The sequence below is a fragment of the Hippopotamus amphibius genome, chromosome 8, assembly GCF_030028045.1.
Source record: "Hippopotamus amphibius kiboko isolate mHipAmp2 chromosome 8, mHipAmp2.hap2, whole genome shotgun sequence".
In the NCBI taxonomy this organism is placed as follows: Eukaryota; Metazoa; Chordata; class Mammalia; order Artiodactyla; family Hippopotamidae; genus Hippopotamus; species Hippopotamus amphibius.
The window spans coordinates 118,071,881-118,078,401 of NC_080193.1; positions in this window are offsets into that span (position 1 = coordinate 118,071,881).

Here is a 6,521-nt window from a genome sequence, read left to right on the forward strand (position 1 = left end):
TTGCTTTTTGCCAGGTATTCCTCTTGAAAGCTTTTTGATCAAATATTTTGTTAGCCATTCAATTCAATAACATAATCTTAAACAGGTAAAATAATTTTTTTTTTCCTTAAAATGTTCTTTGTCCCAGTACAACACATCAGAGGCATAAGATACTATACCCAGTGACATTCCAGTTGAGATGCTCCTCATTTGCCCTATTATGAAAAAGTGCTCCCATCTGAGACCACTAGTAGAGGTCTTAAACTTTTTGCTTTCTACAAAAATATGGTAAAAACCCTGAATTTTATCTGCTAAGGAATGAAAGTAAATAGTTTAATGACAAGAACAAGAAAAAGAACAAGAACAAGACACTCTTTTCCCAGTATTTTGGTGCATTTCAAAAAGACTCAATTTTTGAGCTTTTTCAACTTAATAAAGAGAGGTGACTTATTTGTCTTTTAGTTATATCTTGTTCCTTATTATTGACAAAATCTAGGGAAGGAGCACTCTTTCAGTACCTTCATATCCAAGCTGTCAGAAAAAATTAGGAATTATATGGCTTTTATAAACTTGTATGTATTTTATAGTTTATTTAATTTTCTTTTTATGTTTTTACTTAACCTATATGTTAATCTTTTAAAAATGTAATAAAGCAATTTTTAGGTCTAAAGAATGGTCTCTTTAAACTAATAGTCATGATATTAAAAATTTACAGAACTGTTTGTACACAAGATACGTTCCTCTTGCAGAATGACCATATTTCTTTATTATTTTAGATGTATTTAACAGAAGTTGTAATCTTTCACAAATTCCTTGGCCTCGCAGCCCTAGGAGTGGAAAAACATGTCTGAAATGGAGTTCTAAAAGAAGAAACTTTCTAGCATAAACCCTTAGTAAAATAAGATTGAAGCTCTTTTGTGTTTGTTTAGAAGTCATAAGTACTGGTGTTTCATAATAACAAAATATAACCCTTGAATATTACATGTGAGTATAAGGATACAAATAAAAATTGTTAAATTCTGCTTCTTTTGCATTTTAATGAAACTAGGGACTTTCTCTAAGGCTATAATAGATATGATTCTGAAAGTATCTTGTAGCAAATTAGGCCAATGTTTAGTAGAGAGTAAATTAAGATAAAGCATTATTTGTGGTTAAATGATTTTGGGAAATATCTAACATGAAAAGTGTGACTGCATCTAAACTGAATCTCAGCACATGATGGATTAGAACTGTGAAAAATAATACAATTCTGGGATTTTTTCCTAAAACTAGAAAAAAATTGCATTAAAGAAATGAGAATTTTTTTCCTGAATGTAGAGTTGTTATTTTAATCATTACATCAATATCAAAGGAGTACTAAACCTGTGATAGCATTTGAATGTTTCAATTAGGCTAGTCTATCTTTCTCAGTTATCCAAACACTAACCTAGGTGTTGATGTGATGATATCTTGCCAATGTGATTAGAATCCATACTCAGTTGATGTTAAGTAAGGGAGATTATTTAGGTTATCTGGTGGGCCTGATTCCTCCAGTTGAAAACCCTTAAGAGGTGAGGCTTCCCTGATACAGAATAAACAGCATCTTCAGCCTATGACTGCCTGCTCTCCATGGAGTAAATCTCTTAACATGTATCCCCTTCTGGATCTCTTCTAAACATTTGAATGATATACCATCAAAACAAAAAAATAAATTACAAACACATGGTAAATATCAATTTAACTTAAATTTTGTAGTTAATAATCAGTGTAATTCTTGAATAAACTTTTTACTATGACCTCTAAGATCAACCTTGTAAAATAACAAAGATGTTTTCTTTGCTTTAAACTTCCTTCACTGAGGTTATAATGCTCATAGAGTATATTCATTCTTTTTTTGTTTGTACAGTTCTACAACATTTGAGAAATGAATAAAGTAGCGTAATTGCCACCATAATCAAGATATAAAATTGTCACATCTAAAAATTTCCCCTTGCTTTTTCTTAGTCAGCTACCACCTCCACTACCAGCCTGTAAAAACCATTGATCTGTTTTCTGTTCTTACAATTTTGCCTTTTCAAGAAATGTTATGAGACATCATATAACATGTCACCTTTTATATCTGGATTATTTTACTTACATTAAAGCATTTGTACTTCATTCATATTTTGTGTTATATTATTTTTTCCATTTTATTGTAGAGTAGTGTTCTATTACATGGGTGTACCACAGTTTGTTTAGACATTCCTCAGCTGAAAGATATTTTAGTTGTTTCACATTTTGCATGTAATTATACATGAGGACTTATATGATTTTTTTCATTGCCTCTTGAATGTATTCACTTAAAAAATATTTACCAAACTCCTATTTTGTGAATGGGTTTATGGCACTCTGAATAAGATAATATAAAAAGTAATCATAGTTTCAGCTCTACAAGTTTATAAAATTTTGATTAAAAATGAATAATTAAGCAACGACTTTGAGAGTAGCAGACACATCAGTGCATAAAGATCACACAGCTATAGTGTACTTAGTGTCGTTTGTGGAATCAGGAAATAATTTCTAAATTTTATGATCTGTAACTTGATGCCTAAAGAATCCAGACATGATTCCTAAAATCAAGAAACCATAGTTTAATCCTCAGCCCTCCCAGACCATATTTTGTCAAGTCCTGAAGACTGACTGGATCTTGGATTTCTCATCTGTAAATGGAGAAAATTGAATAAAATTAATTCTATAATGCCTTTAATAGCACTAACTTTTTATAACATTTTGGAAATCTATTATGCAAGTAATAAATTAAATGAATGTGAATTCAAAACCTTTTGTCAACAAGAAAAATAAAAGTAGTATAAATTTTGTAGAACCTAAAAAGTATGTTATTAAAGTTCCAGAAACATTAGAAAAGTAAGTGTTAGTGTGTTGTTACAGATCTTTGAACCCAGTTCAATTTTGAAATCTCTGCCTCCTGAGTTGGTTCATTGATTACCTGATCTATAGATAAACACATGCAACTATTTAGGGGTAATTTTTTTTTCTAAATGCCTTTCCAGGGAAATAAAAATTAGTAGAACCTTAAAATGCACTCTGAACCAAATTTTTGAAGTAAACAAATTAAGTGCAGAGGTTCTGGCTATAGGAAATAGAGATAATATTTATTTTATCTCTATGGAGAATCATGTTGTCAAAGATTGTCTTTGCCATAAGGTAATGTATGGAGGCATTCCATTCAAAATAATTCTGGTATGGCCTCAAATTACTATGTACAAGCTAAAAAAAAGAAAATACTTTTCAGGAGCAATTATTTCTTGCCTAGTGATTTTCATCCTGCTGGAGTAACTTTTTTTCCTGCTCTCTCTCTGACAAAAGTAGTTTGCCAATAGCTTCAGACATATTATTTTCAAGCTAGGCCTCAAGGGGAGAATTTTAGATAGAAGCAAAGGAAACTCCATCACTTACATTTTAATATGTCTAGGAGGTTATATGCAAATCACCTAATAGACTTACTCTACTAATATATCTCAATTTCATTAAAAGATTGCTGGTGCAAAATTTAAACTTAATTATGTATATTGTAATTTCTGGATATAATAAATTTAAAATTGAAAGTTATTATGTGTTAAAAATGCATGTTTAATCTATATTTTAAAAATAACTCAGACAACTAGAATGCATTTTTCTGGACTGGAATTTATAGTGTTCATCGGGTAATAATTGGGTTTTTAATTAAAATCCTCAAGGTCTTAATTATGAATTTCTTCCCAACTTTTTTCATAGGTTGTGTTTAAATGTCCATTTTAAAATGTTTGTTTGGAACCTGAAACCTGTTTTCACTTGGAAACTACATTATATTTGTTAGAACAAAAATAAAATGGTGTTTGACAAAAATGTTTGAGCCATAACATTCATTTATTCTTTTCATAAATATTTAGTATTATATGCATTACTCTATATTAAGCACTGAAAATAAAAGAGTGAACAGCATCATGTCTTCCTTGAAGAAACTCATGCTTGAGTGAGAGAAAGTATCCTAATCTGAGAATCTCTCTAATTTCTTACCAAAGATATTCAGCATTATATCAGTTAAATTCAGTTCTATGTCCCTTATGTACAAATTTAGTTCTATGTTCCTTATGTACAATTTGGTGTATTTATCAGGAAAGTATAGGTTTCAGAGGATGTGTACTTGCCAAAGATACAGCCCCTCCTCATTTCTGTGAAAGCAACTCCTCTTCCATTAAGTAAGGTGACAGTTCATCCCCTCTCCAAGATCGTTACTCAAAAGGGAAAGCCAGTTTTCTCTTGTATTTCACATTCCTACACCTCACTGTTCCCAGCCTTTAACTAGGATTGGGTTTCAGCATGACTTAGGGAGACTATGAGAGCAAGATATTTCCCCAATTTCTGAATGTATAGTTAGAATAGCTATCATAAGAAATTGAATCTTTACTTTGACTCTGACACATGGAGAGAATGCTATTAAGGTAAGAACAGAAAAGTGGAAGAAAATTGAGTTTCTCCTCTTTGCCAAATAATTTACCAATAAACAGTGCAATATCCCTCAGGGAATAACGGAGAATAGCACTACACTTAAAATTTTGAAAGGCACAGAAGTGACAATACATGCTACATTTCTCTTTTATTCCTCTGTTTGTCAGGAGCAAATGTGAAAGTATCTCAGATATCAAAGTAGATTAATGTAAATTATGATGTAATATAGTCTTCTTACGAGAGTAATTCAATACCATACTTGGGCCTCTGGTATGTGGATGTTAAACTGGACAATGCTTACCTCTGCACCAGTAAAATTTGATGTACCTACTAACATATCTCCAAAATATGAAAAACAAAATAAAAATTGACAGAACCAAAATAGACATACAATCAAGTGTTTAATACAAATTGTTCAGTGCTTGAAAGAGCAGAAAAATAAGATACAGGTTTGAAGAGCACAGTTAACTACCTTGAGTTAATTACGTACATGTACGTGTATTTTTGTGTGTGTTTGTGTGTATAGTCATTGTGAAATAACTGCAGAATACACATGGTTTTCATTTCAAAGAATTTCCATAATATAAACTTTATTTGCTCAATGGATTTAAATGACTTATGATAACAGAAAACAAGAAATCAGTAACATAAAGATGATTAGATAATCCTCAAATGTTTGGAAATTACGCATCCCAGTATCCCTGGGTATATCAGTCACTGAGCTTAAAACTTTACATGTGATTGTCTAATTTAGTTCTCACAACATCTCTTTGAGAACATTTTTATTATTTTTCTGAGGTTGTGATACTATAAATGACTCTGCTAATGTCATACAGCCAGTAAGTGGTAGAGCTTGGATTTGAACTCTGGGATACTAGGCTCTTAACTGCAAGTGGAGAGCCTCCCATGTAGACTCCATTTATAGCAAAGTATTTTAATTAATTGTTTACATATTCGTGTAGCCTACAAGGTTTGTGAAGTATACAAAACCAATATCCACATCTTCCTCATGTTTATCATATAACCTCTACATAATGTCTTGGCATATGGTAACTGCTTAATGAATGTCAGCTGAATTGAACATAATTTGTGGTTCAACAGCAGACAATCCAGCATCTGAAGCTACCTATACCTATTCTTCCAAGGCAGAGAATTCATCAACCATCTACTATGTGTTTTCCTCAGACAAAATGATTCCACAATAGTAACAAGCAATTGGATAAATATACAGATATGTTTATTTCTATTAACGGACTGATATGTTGATGATATTTTATAGCTGGCACAATTGAGTAATTTCCTTCAACTCAAGAACTAAGCCATAATAAACCAAGAAACCAAAGTCAATTTAAAGACTTACTTAAATAGGTAAAGCAAAGAGTAAATTACCAAATTTATAGTAAAACAAACATACAAACAAAAATATATTTTTAAAGTTACCAGTAATTGATAGTGTTGGCTCTAACATGACCTCTCAAGACTTCTTAACCATGAATATAGGTGGTGGGTATTTTATTATACTAAACCAACTCTTTATAAGTAGAATCTGAATCTTTACTTTTTTAGTACTCTTTAAACATTTGCTTCAGTTAATGTGTAATTATCTTTTATTGTTTTCTCTCCTTTGATTATTTGAGCATTCCTCATCTATATGCCATGTATCCACAATGATATATTTCAGGATCTGAATGTGGGTGGGTGTCATATAACATATGTAGTACGAGGGACCTATAAAATACCAAGTAAAAATTTGTCCCCTAATAGTTCAATGATTCCCCAAAACAGTGATTTAAATCACAAATTTTAAAATGTCTGAAGGTTGTAATCAATATATTTTAACAATTATAAATCCTCTTTTGTTGTTAGAGTATAAATCTGGTGAATTAAATTTTAATAAGGATACTGGAAGAACAGGATTGATGTACAAGTTTAAATAACTATATAACATTTTGCTGTTAATTTTACGCATTTATTTTCAGTTAATGAAATCCTTGCTTTTTACTTTATCTTGTAGTATTATTTTGTGTATGAGAATTATCCTAATGAGAAAAATATGGAACATGTTTATAAAAATA